The 19,215-nt window shown below is 47.1% G+C and overlaps 1 protein-coding gene across 2 annotated transcripts in view; it reads left to right on the top strand.

The window, feature by feature from the left end:
• Positions 1-19,215, top strand: part of LZTS3 (leucine zipper tumor suppressor family member 3) — a 177,755-nt gene that overhangs the window by 34,676 nt on the left and 123,864 nt on the right. For both annotated transcript variants that reach the window (XR_015309795.1, XM_086964292.1), the window contains exon 2: positions 9,191-9,316. The gene's annotated coding sequence lies outside the window, so the exon portion shown is untranslated. The remainder of the gene's footprint in view (positions 1-9,190; positions 9,317-19,215) is intronic.

The raw sequence follows: 19,215 nt of genomic DNA, 5'->3' as shown, positions 1-19,215 counted from the left end.
ATGTTGCAGTCCACAGGGGTGTTGACCATGATTCGGTTGCAGAAGATTTGTACGCGGGCCCAACCACGGCATTAAGAAGCGTTTTCCTATTGTTCGGTTGTGGTCTTTGTTCCTGCCGAGGGGATGGATTCTGGATTGGTGATCACTTTGGTTGTTGAGTTCCAAATGGGAAGAGACCTGCAAAGCAAAAGCCACTTCCAGAATATTCCCAGTGCCTTGACCTGAGGTTGCTGGCAACTCTCTGATCTGCCTACACATTGTAGTGGCGGAGATGTTGTAGCTGCTGTGTGAGTCTTTCAGTTCCTTGCTCCTAATTTTGAATTTCTGGACCTTTGCATGGACCAAAAGGACCCGAGGGAAGGATTGGACACAATACCTGAGGCAGGTAACTCTTTTTCTAGCCAGACTATGCAGGAGAGTGTAGTAGTGTGACGTAGCTCTCAGGCTAGACCCTGCACCGCACTATACCGGTGCCCCGGGACCTGGGTGAGCCATGTAGCGCACAGTGGCAGACAGCTCTGTGCCTCCTACTACGTATAGGACAGAGTAGCAGTCGTGTGTACTTCTGTCTCTAGATCCAACATACAAGGAACAGGGACTGCCACTGGTGTCTCCGTGTCCGGCTTCATGGTGCAAGGCACGGGAACATCACTCATTACTAAATCTGGTCGGAGTCAGGGGTGAAATTGTTCACTCTACACAGGTCAGGCGTGAAACTGTTCACCACAGATATCACTCGAAGGCAGCGCCCTTTGGTAGCCACAGTATATTTATGAAAAGTTTCAGTGCAAACATTCCAGAAGACATTTGTCGTAAATTCCAGGGTGCCACTAAGGGCGCCACGCCCCTAGGAGCGGGTGGCGCCGCTCAGTCTGTCAACTTGGCCAGGTGCACCAGTGTCTCAAAATATTAGAGTCCCCTCTCCACCCCATAAGGGACTGAGTATAGGAAACCACTCAAGCTACAGACCATGCCCACTTCTTGGCTACTCACAATGACATTTAGATATGGGATGATATTAATAAAAGGCTATTCGAGCAGATCTCTCCGCCACCACAACCTACGCCGCTCAAGACCCAAAACTTTACACAAAATATCTCAGCATGGACAACCCAGTGGAGTAACCAGCTAAGTGGACTGTGATCGTATACATATTGTAAAAGGGCCTGTAGAACTGCTATAAGCTGCCGGCTTACTGAAAACCACAAACTGCACAACTCCCTTTCACACTTCTTCTCCCATCACACTGCTAAACACTGCATCCCATAACACAATACCCGCACCTCGGTGGTCATCACACACGACATGGAGACATTTCCACATAGGATGAAAATAAAGACAACACACTGACACTTCCAAACACACTATATATGAAGCAGTCTGCCACTCCTGAAGGCTAGAGCTTCGGTGCTCCTAATCGGAGTAGTAAGCACTATATAATGTTGCAATACAGTGCAACACAACAAAACAAGCAAACTCCCCTTTATAATAATATTTGACCAGAGTGTCATACAATATTAAAACCCTTCGTTATTTTAATTGCTGTGTTTGGATTCTACAATATACCAGATGAAGAAAGTACGTGTATTGTACAATTTGATAAAATGATACAATATGCAATATGTTATCATGTGTACTAGCGTTTATGCCTGTATGTTTCTGATTTTTATATAAAAAATGCATTTTTAAATATTGTTAGATTTGAAATAAATTGTTTAATTTTTTTATGATATATGTGGTCATTTTGTAATACACAGTTCTTTACTATGATTAGAGATATTCAATATTCTATGGCACATTTTGCTCAAATAATATTATAAAGCGAAGTTTGTTAGTTCTGCGGCCTCAAAACCACAAGACACATTTTTAATGAAGATTCATTATCCGCTTCTTGAGTTGAACGTGGTGATACCGTTTATTTGGATGATGCAAACAATACATCGAAGATACATATAAATGCTCAGATGTTTTCAGGACCCCTGAGATGTTTGCACGAGTACAGATGCGCCGCAGTAGTGAATGGCTGCCGTTCATATCACTGCGAAATAGTAAGATGTGAGTGAGATTTAGAAGAGGGGGTGGGATCTGTTGTACTACTTTATGGATGACCATACACTCCTCTACTCGTCCACGTAAACAAACTATCCACATTTCACAAATAGCTCCTTCTACCTTTTCAGAACTCTCATTTCTGCTGGTGATGCAAACCTCATCCTTTTACTAAGTCTGGGCACTCAACAAGGTTTCATGGCTCAGTGGACTAATGCACCCCCTGCAGGAATCTGTCTTTGGCAATAGTGAGTCCACTCTAGCTTTCATCCTTCTGTGGTCGATAAAAGTGACAAGCATCTATAATCCAGCTCCTAGATTACCACAGTGAATGTGTGCTTTACACATTATAATCACGCGTTATGTACTGTGTAAAGACGAGTGTGCTGAGATGTGTTCCATGAAAGGCTGCATCACTGGGACAGAATTTATCGTTTGTTTTCCACACTAACAAAACTGAAACTTTCTTCTCTGCAGCTTGTAACACATGTACATTTTCTATTGTCCAGTGACCAAACCTTTCTGTGTGTTGCATGGGAGAGAATCATCTATGTCACCCAGAGCGTTGACCCTCACACCATCTCTTTGTTTTCAGTAAATGGAACATTAACCCTGCCCCCCTATGTATCTATCTATTGCTCTCACACAGTGGGAGCGGTCACTTCTTTACTGCTTCAGGGCGGTCTCTATATGTGGGTCCCTGTATTTTAAAAGTGTCCTAGATTTAGAGGGGGATATAGTATCATCTTGCCCACGTGACAATCAATCTGCACAAACACTATTGCACTTTATGTTTTTTTTTCAAATTGCTCAGTTTGCCACATAAGCACTTTTTGAAACCCTTGCTATGAAAATTAGGATTTCAGCGGTGTAGAGTAGCTTTCCTTCATTTACAGTTTTGAAGTTCGACTGAAATTTGTTATTGTTTCTGGGCCTATTTGAAATCAGCTATTCAGGCAAGAAAAACCATGACAGGGTAATTGCACACTGGTCTTTGTGTTGTCTTATAATATTTACTTGCAATTTTAAGCTGAATGTATGTTTCAGGCTTTAGCACGTTTTAAATGCTTAAAGCAAGTGTATTGTAGAGTTACACTTGCATCCTGCTGTTGTTTTTATCCACTTGTATTTTTATATCTGTATCAATTCCTGTGGTTTTCTTTTATGACCTATATAAAGGTCGAATAAAGATTCTTCAATGAATGATAACTCTGCTCCCAGCTGCTATTCCCAATCTTCACCACCAACTCTGCTATGGGGAATGTAGAAACGTCTGAAAGAGTAAGGGGGGTGGGGGGGGGTGAGCATCAGGAATTCTTCTTTATTGGCAAAAATCAAGAACCTTTTGGCTCCTTTTGCCAAGGAAGTAGTGACACTTGAATAGAAGGTGGAGGGTGTTGACTGATTCAAACTACTTTCCCCTTAAAGCATTATGTATAGTTGACCAATCCCCTGCAGGCACAGGTGCTAGCTGCTTGCCTAATGCTTTCTGAACTGTATTTTCTTCTGTTCACTGGACTTGCCTTCATTCACTTTGAGTAAGATCATCTTAACAAGAAGTTCTTGAGCTGGTAGCAGTTACACTGTTCCTAAGCAGTTATCAGCTACAATGGAAACATATAGAGCCTGTTATGGAACAGGTGGGTGGTGAGAGTTTAACAGAAGCATAACAGTACAAAAAACAAATAGCACATGGATCCAGATGTGCAGTGCCAGAGTTGGTCTGGAATTAAGGTTAAAGCGTGGTTAAGTTTCTTGTTGTGTGAGTTGTTCCTTGAGAGTGTTCTTGGAGAAAGGAGCAGAGATATTTAGCTCACATTTCTGCCAAGAGGGGGCAGTGCTGCCAGTAAATTGGACAGACATTTTGAAGCCACTCATGGTGGTTTGGGGGTGACGAGCAGTTATGGTTGACTGAGCTTATGATACAAGTAGGGGCGTACCCGCTTAGAAGGTAGGAAGGTCCAGGAGGAGGCATGTATGGCTTTGGGTACCAGGATTAATAACTTGCTAAGAACTTAATTTCAAGCCGACAGACAGCAAACTAGGTGATGCACGTTAGGGGTAGGCATGGGTTTTAGGCGATTATACCGTGTCATAGTGGCTAACCTTATGGGCTCAGCGAATGGGGTAAAAGAGTCCAGTGGAAGACCCACAAGAAGACTTTCACAATGGTCAAGTTTGCTAAGCGCAAGTGAGAAGCTCATAGGATAGATATAGAAGGATAGATATTTCCAAAGTCGGTAATTGGATCCAGTTGCTGTGGCAGGTTTAGTTTTGAATATTCATTGAATGGTTGAATTGTACTCTTAGGTTTCCTGCCTGGGGTAGGATATAGAGAATTAAGTGGATTGGCCAGGAGTGAAGCAGTTGCCCAAGTGGCTAGAAAGTAGAATATTTCTGCTTTGAAGGAGTTCATGCAAAGTGATGTTTGTTGATGGACAGCTGTGAGACACTGGGATGTGGGACAAGAAAGAAGGATTGGTGTACCATCCACATAGATATGATAAGAAAAGACATTGGAAATTATGACAAAGCTGGAGGAAGAGGTATAGAGCGAGTTATAGGCCACCAGTCCGATGACCAAATCTGGTCATCGGACTGGTGGCCAGACTCCCTTGGTCCCTGCCCCGCCCCTAAGCCATACGTCAGGAACCTGGGAGTAATTCTAGACAACAAGCTTACCATGTCTAAACACATAAAAAAAACAGTGGGAAGCAGTTATGGCCAGATGCGTAGCATGAGGAAGATCTTTAAATGGATCCCACTCTCAGCACGCATGCCCCTAGTCCAGGGACTCATTGTTAACAGGATGGACTATGGGAATGCCCTGTTCTCGGCCATCAACCTAACACTACTGAACCAATTGCAGGTCCTCCAAAACACAGCTGCTAGGCTGGTATTAGATCTACCTCCTCGCACCCCCTCAGCAGCATGCCTTAGATCACTACACTGGCTCCCCGTACAAAAGCGTATAAAGTTCAAGCTCTGCTGCCTAGTCCATAAGGCAGTAAATGGACATGGACCTGCTTATCTTGAACAGAAACTCAAAACTCACGTCCCAAGCAGGACGCTACGCTCCTCCAGTAAAGCCTTTCTCTCCGTTCCCACAGTCCGAACAGTAAGAAACGGAGATAGAGCCTTCAGCAAAACCGCCCCAGAAGCATGGAACTCCCTCCCCATCCCACTGAGAGCAGAGCCAGATCATATGAAATTCCGAAAACAACTAAAAACCTGGCTCTTTTAATTTCTAGCTTACCGAGCCCCCCGACCTCCTGAATATGTTGGTTTTAAGGATCCTTGTCAGCTGCCAGCACTCTGAGACCTTCGGGTGATTCACGCGCTATACAAGTGAAATAAAATGTAAATGTAAATGGGAGGGATAGAGGGAGTGAGAGCCAAATGGGACTTTTTTTGATAGATATCGGTGAATGGGGAGCGGGGAGCAGCGAGAGGCAGCAGAAAGAGTGTTAAACGAGATAGGATGAAAACACTTTAGTGCTGAGCCTCTGAGACCAAGTGTGGTTAGTGTTGCTGCTCGAGTTGGGTGATCAACTATGCAGAAAGATCAGGACATGTGAGAGGGGAGGTGATTGTGACAGCAAGAGGTTAAAAAGTTGGACACATGGGAGAGGGCAGATTCTATAGAAAAGGTCACAGGCGAAACTTTGAAGTCAACCAGATGTTTATCTCTCCACTCCACTGGACAACTTTTTGTGAGGTCCAGCTGTGGGACAAGGAAGTCATCCTAGAGGCAGAGGACCTCACTCGAAGATGCGAAAAGAGAGAGAGAAATAGACACACACATCATCATCCTTGTACGCTAACCACACACTATCATGTTGTCTATGACAATGTAGCTGTTGTAAGTAGATTAGGTAGGCAGCAGGACACGTCTTCAAGTTATTAAGATAGATTTATTAAGTTAGTACAAGATAGGACAGCAGAGCAGTAAACCTCACAGCTGGCCAGACCATCTACTGCCAAGGCTGGAATCCTCACATACCAGATAGAACACTCTTAGGTTAGACGATAGAAACACTAAGAAAGGACTGCGGACACCGAGTAGCCATATTGAAGAAAGTATGAATATACAACAGTAGCTTTAGTTCAGTTTTTCATTTTCGGAAGTCAAGTCAAGAAATTTATATAGCGCACTACATACCCATAGGGTCTCAAGGCGCTTGAGGAAGGGGAAAATTACTTGTCGAATATCCAAGTTTTAAGTTGCTTTCTGAATGCTAGGTGGTTCTGAGTAAGCCGAAGGTGAGTGGGGAGAGAGTTCCAGGTTTTGGCTGCCAGGTAGGAGAAGGATCTACCTCCCATGGTGGCTTTGTTGATGCGGGGAACAGTGGCCAGGGCTTGGTTGGAGGAACGTAGTTGACGGGAGGGGGTGTAGAAAGACATTCGTGTGTTGAGGCATTCGGGTCCGAGATCGTAAAGTGCTTTGTGTGCGTGGGTTAGTAGGCGGAAGGTAATTCTCTTATTCACAGGGAGCCAGTGGAGGTTTTTCAGGTGACCAGAGATGTGTTCTTTACGTGGGATATCAAGTATGAGCCTGGCTGAGGCGTTCTGGATGCATTGGAGTTTTTTCTGGAGTTTTGCGGTGGAACCGGCGTAAAGGGTGTTTCCGTAGTCCAGGCGACTCGTAACAAGTGCGTGAGTGACCGTTTTTCTAGTTTCGGTGGGGATCCAGCGAAAAGTTTTTTTAAGCATGCGAAGAATGTTGAAGCAGGATGAAGAGACAGCGTTGACTTGTCTGGTCATTGAGAGTGAGGAGTCCAGGATGACGCCCAAGTTCTGTGCGTGGTCCGTCGGGATGGGTGCTTTTCCAAGGGCCTCTGGCCACCAGGAGTCATCCCAGGCGGAGGGGGAGGTTCCTAAGATAAGGACTTCTGTTTTGTCTGAGTTCAGTTTCAGACGGCTGTGCTTCATCCACTCGGCTACTTCTTTCATTCCTTCGTGTAAGTTGTTTTTGGCGGTGTTAGGGTCTTTGGTGAGTGTGAGGATCAGTTGGGTGTCATCAGCGTAGGAGATGATGTTGAGATTGTGTTGGCGAACGATGGCTGCGAGGGGGCTCATGTATACGTTGAAGAGGGTGGGGCTGAGTGATGATCCTTGCGGCACGCCGCAGATGACTTCAGAGGCCTCTGATTTGAAAGGAGGGAGCCTGACTCTCTGAGTTCTACCGGTGAGGAAGGAGGTGATCCAATCCAGTGCTTTTCCTTGGATTCCGATGTTACTGAGGCGCTGTAATAGGGTGCAATGGCAGACTGTATCGAATGCTGCGGAGAGGTCAAGGAGGATGAGGGCGACTGTTTCTCCATTGTCCAGTAGGGTTCGGATGTCGTCTGTTGCTGCGATGAGTGCGGTCTCAGTGCTGTGTTTGGCTCGGAATCCGGACTGTGAGGGGTCGAGGGATTTGTTGCTTTCGAGAAAGGCGGCAAGCTGGTTGTTGACAGCTTTCTCGATGACTTTGGCCGGGAAAGGAAGGAGCGAGATGGGGCGGTAGTTTTTGAGTTCGGTGGGGTCAGCTGTGGGTTTTTTCAGAAGGGCGCTGAGTTCTGCGTGTTTCCAGCTTTCCGGGAAGGTGGCGGAGTTGAGGGAGCAGTTGATGACGTCTCGGGGTATACACCTGTTACAACGCAACTTTTACAACTACCTACTGTTACAACGCAACTTTTACAACGCATACCATTACAACGCATTGCGCTGGGGGGCGCTCTAGGATAGGGAATAAGTATAATTTACTATCCAACACCTTCCCTAGTGTCCACGGGGACTGGAGTTAGAATAGTAAATTATACTTACCACTATCCAGCACCTCAAAGCGCTATGCGTTGTAATGGTATGCGTTGTAATGGTCGCGTTGTAACAGTAGGTAGTCGTAATGGTATGCGTTGTAACATGGTACATCCACGTCTCGGAGGTGTGGTGCTATGATGGAGTCTGCTTTGTTGAAGATGTGGTGAGGGCATGGGTCAGTTGGGGATCCTGAGTGGATGGAGTTCATCAGACGGATGGTGTCCTCAGTGGAGATTGGGTTCCAGATGTTAAGGATGTTCAAGGGGGGAGAAGGTCCTGCAGAAGAATGGGTGGGTAGGTCTTCGAGTCGGTTGTCGAAGCTGTTGTGGATGTCTGCAATTTTGTTGTGGAAGAAGGAGGCTAGGGAGTCGCAGAGGGCTTGAGAGGGGGAGATGTCGTTGGAGTTTGCTGATGGGTTGGTAAATTCTTTGACGATGTTGAATAACTCCTTGCTATTGTGGGCGTTGTTATCTAGACGGTCTTTGAAGGCGGCTTTCTTGGCGGACCGGATTAGTTGGTGGTGTATGCGGGTGGCGTTTTTGAAGGCGTCTCTGGTGTTGGAGTTTGGGTCTTTTTTCCATGCTTTCTCGAGGGAGCGGCAGAGTTTCTTGGATTTTTTAAGATCATCGTTGAACCAGGAGGCCTTCTTGCTGTTTAGTTTGTTTTGATGTTTTTTCAACGGTGCTAGGATGTCGGCGCTTTTGGATAGCCATTGGGTGAGGTTAATGGCAGCTTGGTCGGGGTTAGAGGAGTGGACAGGAGGGGTTTGGAGGAGCGATGAAGAGATCTGGTCGATGGTGATTTTGTTCCAATTTCTACGTAGGATGGGTTGAGGGTGGTGGTGAATTGTGGGCTTATTGAAGAAAAAGTGAACGCAGCTGTGGTCCGTCCAGTGAAGAGCTGTGGTGTGGCTGAAAGAGACGTAGTTGCTGGAGGTGAAGATAGGGTCGAGTGTGCTTTCAGGTCTAAAATACATTATTGTACTATCAGGCTCTAATCGGATTTCCACCTCATAGAGTCGTCTTCAGAATACTAAATCCATGTGTATTTGCCACAATCTGGTAATTGTTTTTACTTTCCCCATCACTGTGTCAGTGTTCAGACTAGTTTATAGTCCAAAATTTCAGGGGTCCACACGTGGCTGTGTTTGTCACTATCACAGCTCTTTCAAATGATGAATTGGTAAGTTTGACCCACCAGGTTTTGTTTTCTGCATTAGTACTTCTGTCCAGCATCATATCATGTTGTATAGTTGCCAAACATAACGAATTGTGGTAAAGCAGTAAATCACTTTTCTGATCCCATTTCCTCACTCACAAGTTTGTTTTTTTTCTTTCAGGGTGCAGATTGTAGTTGCTGAGAGTCTAGTAGAGTACTGCGCCCTACATCTCAGGAGCCATCTAGCGAAGTGTGTGCCGCTGTGGCCAAAGCGCTCTGCGTGGAGGGCACCATCGTCTTCGAACAGGTAAGATTGTAGGGTCACTTGAGCTATGCCTAGATGTAGGCAATGTGTAGTCATTTTAGGGGGTTCACATGACAATGCAAAAATCGAATAGGAAGAGAACAGGCTATTCTATCCTCCTCGCGGATACCATTCTAAAAGACACGCCCCCTAGTCTTGTCTGTGATGACGCAATGTCTTACAACTGTCTCAGTAGGACAGACTGACTCTTTAAATGACCTTAAAGGCTGTCACGTGACTTCCCAATAGGATTATTGGCAAAGACCTTTGTTTTGTTGCAGTGAAAAACCCATTGCAATCATTAAATGATGGTGCAAAAATAACTAGTGAAAAATTCAGCAGTTTTTATAAAAGATGCAGAAGACCCAGTTCATTCACGTTTGGGTGTACATTGTATGTATTTATTTCAGCTGGTATGTGGTTGTTGCTGCTTTTTGGCATCCAGTCATGTCAGGAAATGTGTCCACTTCTGCCACATTTGCATACAATTGTGCCAGTAGTTGCTGCCTGCAGTGCTGCTGAAGGCAGATTAAAAAGCAGTGCAGATAAGGCGGTGCTTGGGAACAGAACATGAATAAAGAACCAGTGTGTCCTGTATTTCAGTGCTGCAGTGGGTCTGAGCCCTGGTGTCGAGGGTTGACACCAGAGGGGCTGGCAGCATCATCATGGGAATATTGTGATACCCTTAGGAAGCCTTCTGCTTTTGGATTGGTTGAGACGCAAGCCTATCCGACTCCAACTCTACCAAATCTGACTGGTCATGCAGAATTGACTTTACCTCATGACGGGTCACCACCTTGCAGTAGCTGCTGTCTTTTTACAATATGAAAGTATAGATATGTTGGCCCTCTATTGGGACTCTACCCGCGCTGTAGAGACATGCACAAAAAGATCCCATAAGTATTCATTACTTGTAAATCTGCAGTTGGAATTCTCTCTCTTCAGCTCATTTAGGACATGGCGCGTGCATGCTCGTCTGATGGATTGGTGGAGGCTTCGGCCTCTGTCCGCTTGGCGGAGGACAACCTGCAATATTTACAGATCGCCATCTGCTGGCAGGGATTAATATAATGGAAGCAGATCTGCTGGTGCTGTTGAATGAGAGGCGAGCCGCCATGTTTGAGCCAGGCGCGCAACACCCATTGGGCTCATGGGGCTTCAGCCCCCCCCATTGTGTGTGTAAGCCCGGGCTGACACAGCTTCGCAGGCTGGCGACCATCAAATTGCAGCCGCACCCGAGTACTTAACAGGTCTTTAATAGAACATTTACTTGTAAATTAGGCTTTTGTTGTGTTTTCTCCCGTTCTTTAGCCACTGTCTATGGTTGGAAGAATTAGCCCCCCCGAAATATTTTTAAGCCCCCCCACCCCCGAAATTTGGCTCTAGTTGCCCGCCTGGTTGGAGCCACCCGCTCAGGACTTTTGCATTGAAGGAACTAACCCCCAAAGGTGGGGGTTGTTACTGCAGAGCGACAGACAGACAGATTTTTCTTAAGTCCAAGAGTTTTCATCCTGTGTGTCATGGACATTTGAACATACTGGACTAGTGGCCATAAGGAGACACCTATGGAAAAATACTAATACTGGCATACTGGTGGTAATTTGTTGCTTGAGAGTGGGCAGCCGCGGCATTTTTGGGGCTGGAATACTGGAGGTCATTTCTGACATACGGCCCATCATAGCATATGGACAGTATCAATAGAAAAATTCTAGCACTGGAATATTGTATGAAATCCATGAGACAAGGGCCTACTGATAACAAAATGCTGGCTTTGGCACAATCAATGAAGGTAATTCATGACATAGGGAGATCTCTCAAAGCAAATTTTGAAAAACAAATTGGAAGACCTCCTGGCAGGTATCATGCCTCACCACTGTCAAAGATCACCAGCCGCCACTGCTTACTGACTATGAGCCCTGGTCCATCCTCACCTGCTGCACCATTGATAGCTACACCCCAGACTCACTTCCACTCCCTCTCACAATATCCAATCACTCGCTCCTTAATGCACTCACGTTTCTTCAATCACTCCCTCAGACTCGCTTTCACTTATCCATTCACCCTCTCAAACGCAGATTCTCACTCATGTTCGCTCTCTTTAACACTGCCAAACACTCACACACAAACCTTCACTCGTTCACTCTCAAACCCTCATATAAACACACACATGCACAGAGAAACTACATTTTTTGTACTTACCTTGTCTCCTCTGCTGGCTCCTCTGAGGCCCCATGGCAGCAGCAGAGCAGGACTCTGGCCTCTGAACACTGAAAGCAGCAAGCCACGATTCTTAATGAGGAGCCAGCCATAGCAGCAGGGCCAGGTTTGAAGAGGGTACATGTGTTGCTGGGGGTGGCTGTGCACCAATATATTTTTAATTTTTAGAATGAGTGATATGATTAATAGAGGTGAAAGATGGTACGTAAGAGCTGGTTGTACATGGCACCCCATGACGTCTCTTCCTTTTACACAGCATATCTTTGGAATCAGGTTGTGAAGGAGGGGAGATGTTAATACCTTGGAGATTCGGAAGTCAGGCTTGTAACTTGTAAGAAACATCATAGATTACTTGAACCTTGCTCTTGTCTGTTGCCCTTACTTGGAACACCTGGCCCTAAACAGCATGTTTTTAACCCAACAATCACCTAAAACTCTTTGGGCCATATGTAGGAAGCCTAATTGCGCTCGCAAATGCTGAAATTCGCAGACTGCGATTCCTTAAATGCAATGTAGGAAGCACCCAAGTTGTGCGACTTTTGGCTTAAGGAATCGCAAAATACCACCAACTTCAGGTTGGTGGTATTTTGCGATTTCTTTGAAAAATTCACTTTTTGGCAGTTTTCATAGTGCCATGTGGGTCACATACATGTCCTTAGGGTATGTATGTGGGCCACATGTGCACACATGTCAATTTCAGGGATGCAAAAGGGTGTCCTATTGACACCCTTACAACCCTAAAATTGCATTCTCAATTTGCGATTCTCTAATTGAGAATCACAAATTGAGAATGTCTTCCCACTCATTCCTATGGGCCTTCTAGCCCATAGGAATGAATGAGAAGGTATTCCTTATTTGCGAATCGCAATTTGCGATCCGCAAATAAGGAATAAGTGGGATTCGCAATAAAATGTGCTAATCCTACCTACATTTCGTTTTGCGATTCTCTAATTGCGATTCCCTGAAAATCGCAATTTGAGAATCGCAAAATGAAAATTACCTACATATGCCCCTTTATCTTTTTAATTAAAAAAATTCTAACATTTACAGATGGCAGGTAGAAGCAGAGAAATAGATAGAAGAAAGTTAGAAACTGAATAGTACTTTTAGGCACTAAAGAAAGGAGAGAAATGGAGTGCTCTACATGTTCATGTCTGCTTTGACAGTCACCACTTTCTCTGAAAGGAGATTACCCACAAAGCCCTTTGTGCAATGTCACGTGGGTGTTAAAAACCCCTATTTTTTTTTTTAAGTTTCTGTCCTGCTGTAGCATCAGAATTCTCCCATGAAACCCACAATACATGTTTGAGATCAGGGGAAAGAACCACTCATTTTATTCCCATGTAAAGCAGCCACTTCTAGAGGTGGGCGCACCACTGAAGGCTCGAGCCATATGCCTTGCCCTGGCCACTTTGAACCCTCCAGCTGAAGACGAGCCGAGCCTGTGCCCACCGTAAAGTGGTGTTAAAGTGCTCGGAAAGTGGCGTTGTAAGATTAGCCCATCTGCACTGACCCGATATCGAACCTGTGCCTCCAGAGTTGGATTGGTATTCAAAATCGGCCCGGGCACCCTAAAAAAAGTTGCCCACGTTTGTGTATTGCCTTTCCTCAAAACACTGCTTCTGTGTAATTTTATAAAAAGAAGGGGGGAGAGATACAGCAAAATGCACGGATTCTTTTACACTGGTGACTGAAAACAAGTGAGGCCACTTCTGCTGAGGCCCCCTGCCCCGCTAGGTATGCATACATTAATGGGCCGACCCTGCGAGAGAAAGAAAGTGCCACCTCTGCCTGTTGCTAAACGTGAGGTAATGAGCGCCCATCTGCCTCCTGAAAGGCCACTCAGACACCTACTGGGCCGCTGGCTGTATCCGAACAACAGCGACACCGCCCAAATGTGCCCCCAGACTGCTCCAAAAAGCAGCTAATAGTTGGAAATAGTCACCGGCCCCTCGGGCATTGCCAGAGTGCCCGCGTTACCAATCCGACGCTGTGTGCCTCCACCACATACCAAAAAAAAGCAAAGTGTGAGCTCTTTGTTGAAGTCTGGCTGTAGTGAACTGTGCAATTCACTTTGACCAGGTGGAGACCTCTAGTGCGGGATCTCTTGGCGATCTTGTTGCTTTGCTAATAATTCAAGTAACGGCCTTCACTGGAGTGTTGAGCGTCTCCTGCACCCTGCACTCCTTCAGTTTGCATTCATTCTCTTTGTAAAGTCAATGGAAGCCATCAAGTCAGCATAAAAATACAGGTTCCTTGGTGGCATGGCGGCGGCCCTGTTTTGGGGGCAGCGGAGATGAGCAAGTTGTGTCTGTCGACTACCACCACCACCACCCTCTCCCACCCAGAATAAGTCCTCTCTCGGCCACCACTGAGGTTCCCGCCTTCCCTTAACTTTGTACTTTTGTCTAGAAGGACTGGTGGGTCAGCTTAGATTGAGGTGTGATTATTTAACCCAGTGCGCTGACGAAGCTCCACACAAATGAAACACAAAGCACTGCATTTGGGTGTTAAACAGTGGAAAGGTGGAGATATCCATCCAGTGTCTGAAATGCAGAGTATTTAACCAGAAAACCTAAGCGCAATCCCGGCTTTCCCGCCTGAACAAATATCGCGATCCAAGTGCCTTGCATAACTTCACTGCGCTTCTCTTCTTTGATATTGACATTTGAAAGCGCCTTGAAACAACTCAGTTCAGAGGACCTGCTGTACAAACACCTCTCTTGTCTCTGCTTCAATAGACTATGGCCTCATGTACAAATATATTGAGCAGCTGCCAAGTCTCAAATCCACAAAAACAAAGCCTTTTTGACCACAGAATACCTTTCACAGATGCACCAGAGCTCCTTTGCAGGTGGGAACGCTCTTTCCTGCCTGTAAAGAGCTTTTGTGATCGTTAGGAATCACAGATAGGAAAGGAGAGGCGAACCCCTCCCCCGCCCCCTCCAATTGAGATTCGAAAAGGATTGTATGAATAAGGTGTGACCATAGTTGAGGTCACAAACCATTGATCAGTTACCGACCCCTCACCAAACCCCCCAACATGGGAATCATGTCAGCAATGTCCCGGGGAGCAAACTCTGGAGGGGACCGCAGCTTCCGCTGCGCTGGTATGTTCCCAAAAAGAAGACTTTTTTTCTTAAAGGAGTAACTGTCCCTGAAATGGATATGGATTTATTTTAAACAAATGTCTACCATCTTCAATGCAAATGCAAGGAGGTCTGCTGTCCCTTGCAGGTCACTATCCCACATTTGCAGCCAATCACAGAGAGTCACACATTTCGACCTGCCTAATTAATAATATTCATTAGGCAAGGCCTTTTGAGTCTCTCTGTAAATATATAATTTGCAGTGCAGTTTATCAGTACATGGGTCAGATTGCAAATTGCATTCCCATTTGTAAGGCAGTCTCAGTGCAAACCGCACATCCTTGGTTTGTGGCCGAGAACTGTGCACCAGGCCCAAAAATGTTGCTACATTTTAACAAGCCATCCATAGAGAGCACAAATAGGACACATGACAACTGACTAATGCCTTGACTCATCGCCTCTCTGTCGGGGCGCGGGGACTCATGAATGTTTCTTGGAACCATCACATCTGAGAGAAAAAGCACATGCAAAAGTGCAAGGGGTCTGAGGACACTTCAAGCACATAATTGAAAGTTGGGAAAACTGACAGGTTATGTATACTATCATATCTGCACACAAAATCTGCAAGTTTTTTTAGCACGGCTTTTAGATATAAGAGTTTTATTTATGTACGTGATCGTTTTTAATTGAATATATTTTTTGTATTGCAACGGTTTTAATTAACTATGCAAATAAAAATAAACTTGAAACTTGAACATCTGAGAGATGACATGCAGCGATATAATCAAACATACTAGAGTGGATTGATTCCCCATATTAAAAGCATACACAATTTTAGAAAGTTTGTCATATTTTTACTTTGTTGCACGATGTACATGACAACTTATTTGCTGGCTCGACTTGTGCTCTTTAAACCTATCCAGACCACTGGCTCGGCTCTCCCTTTTAATCTAGTGGCTGTCCGCCTCTGTTGAGCCCAAGAAACTAAGGGGCATATGTACAAAGAAATGATGCAGCGCTGCAAGCAATTCAGCTGCACTGTCATTTTAAAAACGCACAAATGTGCCATATTTACGAAAGTACAGCGCACCCCTATTTTTTCCCCTAGCACTAAAAAAGTTGCCTAGCACCAGCGCAGGCACCATTGTACCATGGTGCAAGGGGGCCTTGTTTATGTGCAGGAAGGGACGGACACCTTCCTGCGCATAAACAATCTTTACCTGTGCTTTGCTTCTGTTTGTGCTTGGAATGCAGCATACGTAGAAAGAGAAAAAAAAATGTATAAAAGAAAATTATTTCTCCTTGGTGCGCCATTCTAATGCCGCCCTTTCATTGGCGTTAGTTTTTGGCGCTGCCTCGCGAATAAATACAAAATGGACAAATATAGGAAAAAAAACAGGTGTGCACTTCGTCACTTCCTTTAGCTGCCCCCGATTTAGTATTTGTTGTAAATCTGGGGTAATATCAAAAAGCAATTCATGCTGAAGCAACCCCCATTGCACGCCCCTTTGGTGTAGAAAACTGCAGGAAAGGCTACCATATTAACAAGGCATCGTTTAGCAACGTAAAGTGGCTTAGCGCCACCTTGCAAATATGGAGAAATGCGTTGCGCCACCGGAGTGTTGGAATAAGTTACGCTGGCTCTGTTGCGCAACCCCTTGTAAATATGCCACTTAACGCAGCTCTAGAAAAGGAAGTTAGTGGCATGTTTTGCAACCAGTCTGTAGTAACTATAGACCCAATATTGCTTGCCCTGAGCACAATTGGGGAAACCCTCGGATTTCTTTCTCTCGTGCCCGCAGTGTCAGTGGTGAAACGTGAGCCCAGGCGGGCAAAAGCCTGGCCTGCCTCCCACGGCGTGCTGTGCACGGGCCGCACTCTGCACGTGAGGCTGAAGCACCGCTCCAGCCCCACCCCTGCCCGCCCGTCCCTCGCAGCCTGGGCTGCTGCAGAGCAGTGGGCGCGGGGCAGCCGGGATTACAGGTACGTGTGGGGGTTCACTTGTAGCCCCCCGAAACCTCCTCACCTTACCGGCGTTAGTGCCTAGTGTGGCTGCTGAAAGGACCTGCTTGATTCTTAACTAGCCCACGCACTTATCTACAGGGGTTTTGTGTGAGTCATAGCTAGCTTCTAGGCGCATTTCCACGTCCATTACGAGGGGGTGTCGGGTTTCCATGTCACCTGTGTGAGGCTTAAAAAGTGACGTCATTCGGAAAGAAAAGCGCAATGATTCCAGACAGTAGAGGAAGGGGTATGCCGATTAAATGAGCACATGCCAACGCAAAATAAGGTTGTTGAGAACAAAATAAAATAATAAATTGACCCGGTAGGGGAGGAGGAGACGGAAAGTTGTATTAAAAAGCGAACAACATTTGTAAAAAAAATAAAACAAAAAAAAGAAGGTTATTTTCGCTCCCTGCAGAATGTATGGTCGGGATTCTTTTTCTTTACCATACCCAGAGCAGACGTAAGCTTTGCACACAGACGTGTAGCCTGCTGTCTAGAAGGCCTGGCACTTTGCACTCTAACAGCGTTTTGTATTTACATTTCCCGAATTTCTCGGAAAGTATTTGGATGACTCACGGCCCCCCACATGCCAGCTCGGTATCTCGTCTGCGCGGGGGGAGGTTTGATCAGAGAATCGGGTGTTGAACCGAGACCAGCGGAGAGTGCGCGGGTGAGTGCCGTCGCCGGCAGAGGCCTTAAAGTGTTGGGGTCTGTAAAAGAAGGAGCGCTAAGTGTGAAAAGAAAGGCAGTATAAAGTGCTAACTATGATAGTGCCAATATCGGCCCACTCACCAGCCCGCTCCCCGTAACATGCATGTCGCAGAAATAACCAGACAAGACAACTTTTTTGTTGGGAGAAAAGTAGCTGCAGGTTTATTAGCATATACACATGCCAACATGGTGGGTTATCTTACAGGCGATCCAAAAGGCAAGCCGCCCCTCGCGACCTACCACCTGATGGGCCAATTTGCAACATGGCCTTAGCCAATCGTTGCTTAGCGGTAATGGGAGGAGATAGCCCCTCCCAATTCCGGTGAACCATTGGTCCACCCTCTTGCTCACGCCCCCCCCTACGAGGGGCGGAGCGTTCAAGCAACCCCCGGTTGTACAGGTTTCCAACCGCCCGTAGGATAGCGGGGCGCCGTCGTACCCCCAGGGTCCACCGCACAGACTTCCTGGGGATAATAGGCCTCAGCATCCTTTGTGCTCCTGAAGAGGGTACTCCCGGGTACCTTTCCGCCTCTGGATCGCCCTGTAACTCCGCCTGCAACACAAATAAGAAAAGATTAGAAACATTTCCCCCCCACCACCCTGAAAATGCCGGGTATGGTCCCAAAGAGCTAAAGAGCTGGGCTGCCCCGTGTGCCTTCCTGTGGCACTACGGTGGCCGCCCTCTTATTAGTGTCCCCTGCGGGGACGTGTCGGTCGGCCTGCAGAAGCAGGGAAGGAGGGGGCTTGAGGAGCTGTAGGAAGGGAGGGGGGGGGGGTGCAGGCTGTAAGAGGTACTTAAACTTTATTTTGACAAATAACAATGTTTTAAGATCTTTAAAACAGTGACGAGAGTGCGTGTGTTCCCAAGTGAAATCCGACAAACACCTCACTATACTCGGCTTAAAGCACCTGCACCCAACTATTTAATACAGAATACATTTATTATTGGTGTCTAACTACCTAAACACCCCCCTGCACCTGGGCGAGGCCACAGTCTGGCCCTGTAACTGGGGGCTCCCACCTCTGCGAGCGACCCCCCAGCCTCCCTCTGATACTCATGGCTGAAACCTTGGAGTGCGGTGAGCCCCCAGACTGGCCCTGTAACTGGGGGCTCCCACCTCTGCGAGCGACCCCCCAGCCTCCCTCTGATACTCATGGCTGAAGCCTCGGGGCGGGTGACCCCCAGGCTGGCCCTGTAACTGGGGGCTCCCACCTCTGCGAGCGACCCCCCAGCCTCCCTCTGATACTCATGGCTGAAGCCTTGGAGCCCGGTGAGCCCCCAGACTGGCCCTGTAACTGGGGGCTCCCACCTCTGCGAGCGACCCCCCAGCCTCCCTCTGATACTCATGGCTGAAGCCTCGGGGCGGGTGACCCCCAGGCTGGCCCTGTAACTGGGGGCTCCCACCTCTGCGAGCGACCCCCCAGCCTCCCTCTGATACTCATGGCTGAAGCCTTGGAGCCCGGTGAGCCCCCAGACTGGCCCTGTAACTGGGGGCTCCCACCTCTGCGAGCGACCCCCCAGCCTCCCTCTGATACTCATGGCTGAAGCCTTGGAGTGCGGTGAGCCCCCAGACTGGCCCTGTAACTGGGGGCTCCCACCTCTGCGAGCGACCCCCCAGCCTCCCTCTGATACTCATGGCTGAAGTCTCGGGGCGGGTGACCCCCAGGCTGGCCCTGTAACTGGGGGCTCCCACCTCTGCGAGCGACCCCCCACCCTCCCTCTGATACTCATGGCTGAAGCCATGGAGCGCGGTGAGCCCCCAGACTGGCCCTGTAACTGGGGGCTCCCACCTCTGCGAGCGCCCCCCCAGCCTCCCTCTGATATTCATGGCTGAAGCCATGGAGCGCGGTGAGCCCCCAGACTGGCCCTGTAACTGG

The sequence above is a fragment of the Lissotriton vulgaris genome, chromosome 3_2, assembly GCF_964263255.1.
Source record: "Lissotriton vulgaris chromosome 3_2, aLisVul1.2, whole genome shotgun sequence".
NCBI lineage: Eukaryota > Metazoa > Chordata > Amphibia > Caudata > Salamandridae > Lissotriton > Lissotriton vulgaris.
The sequence above is the reverse complement of the archived record's forward strand: the minus strand, read 5'-3'. Positions and strand labels throughout refer to the sequence as shown.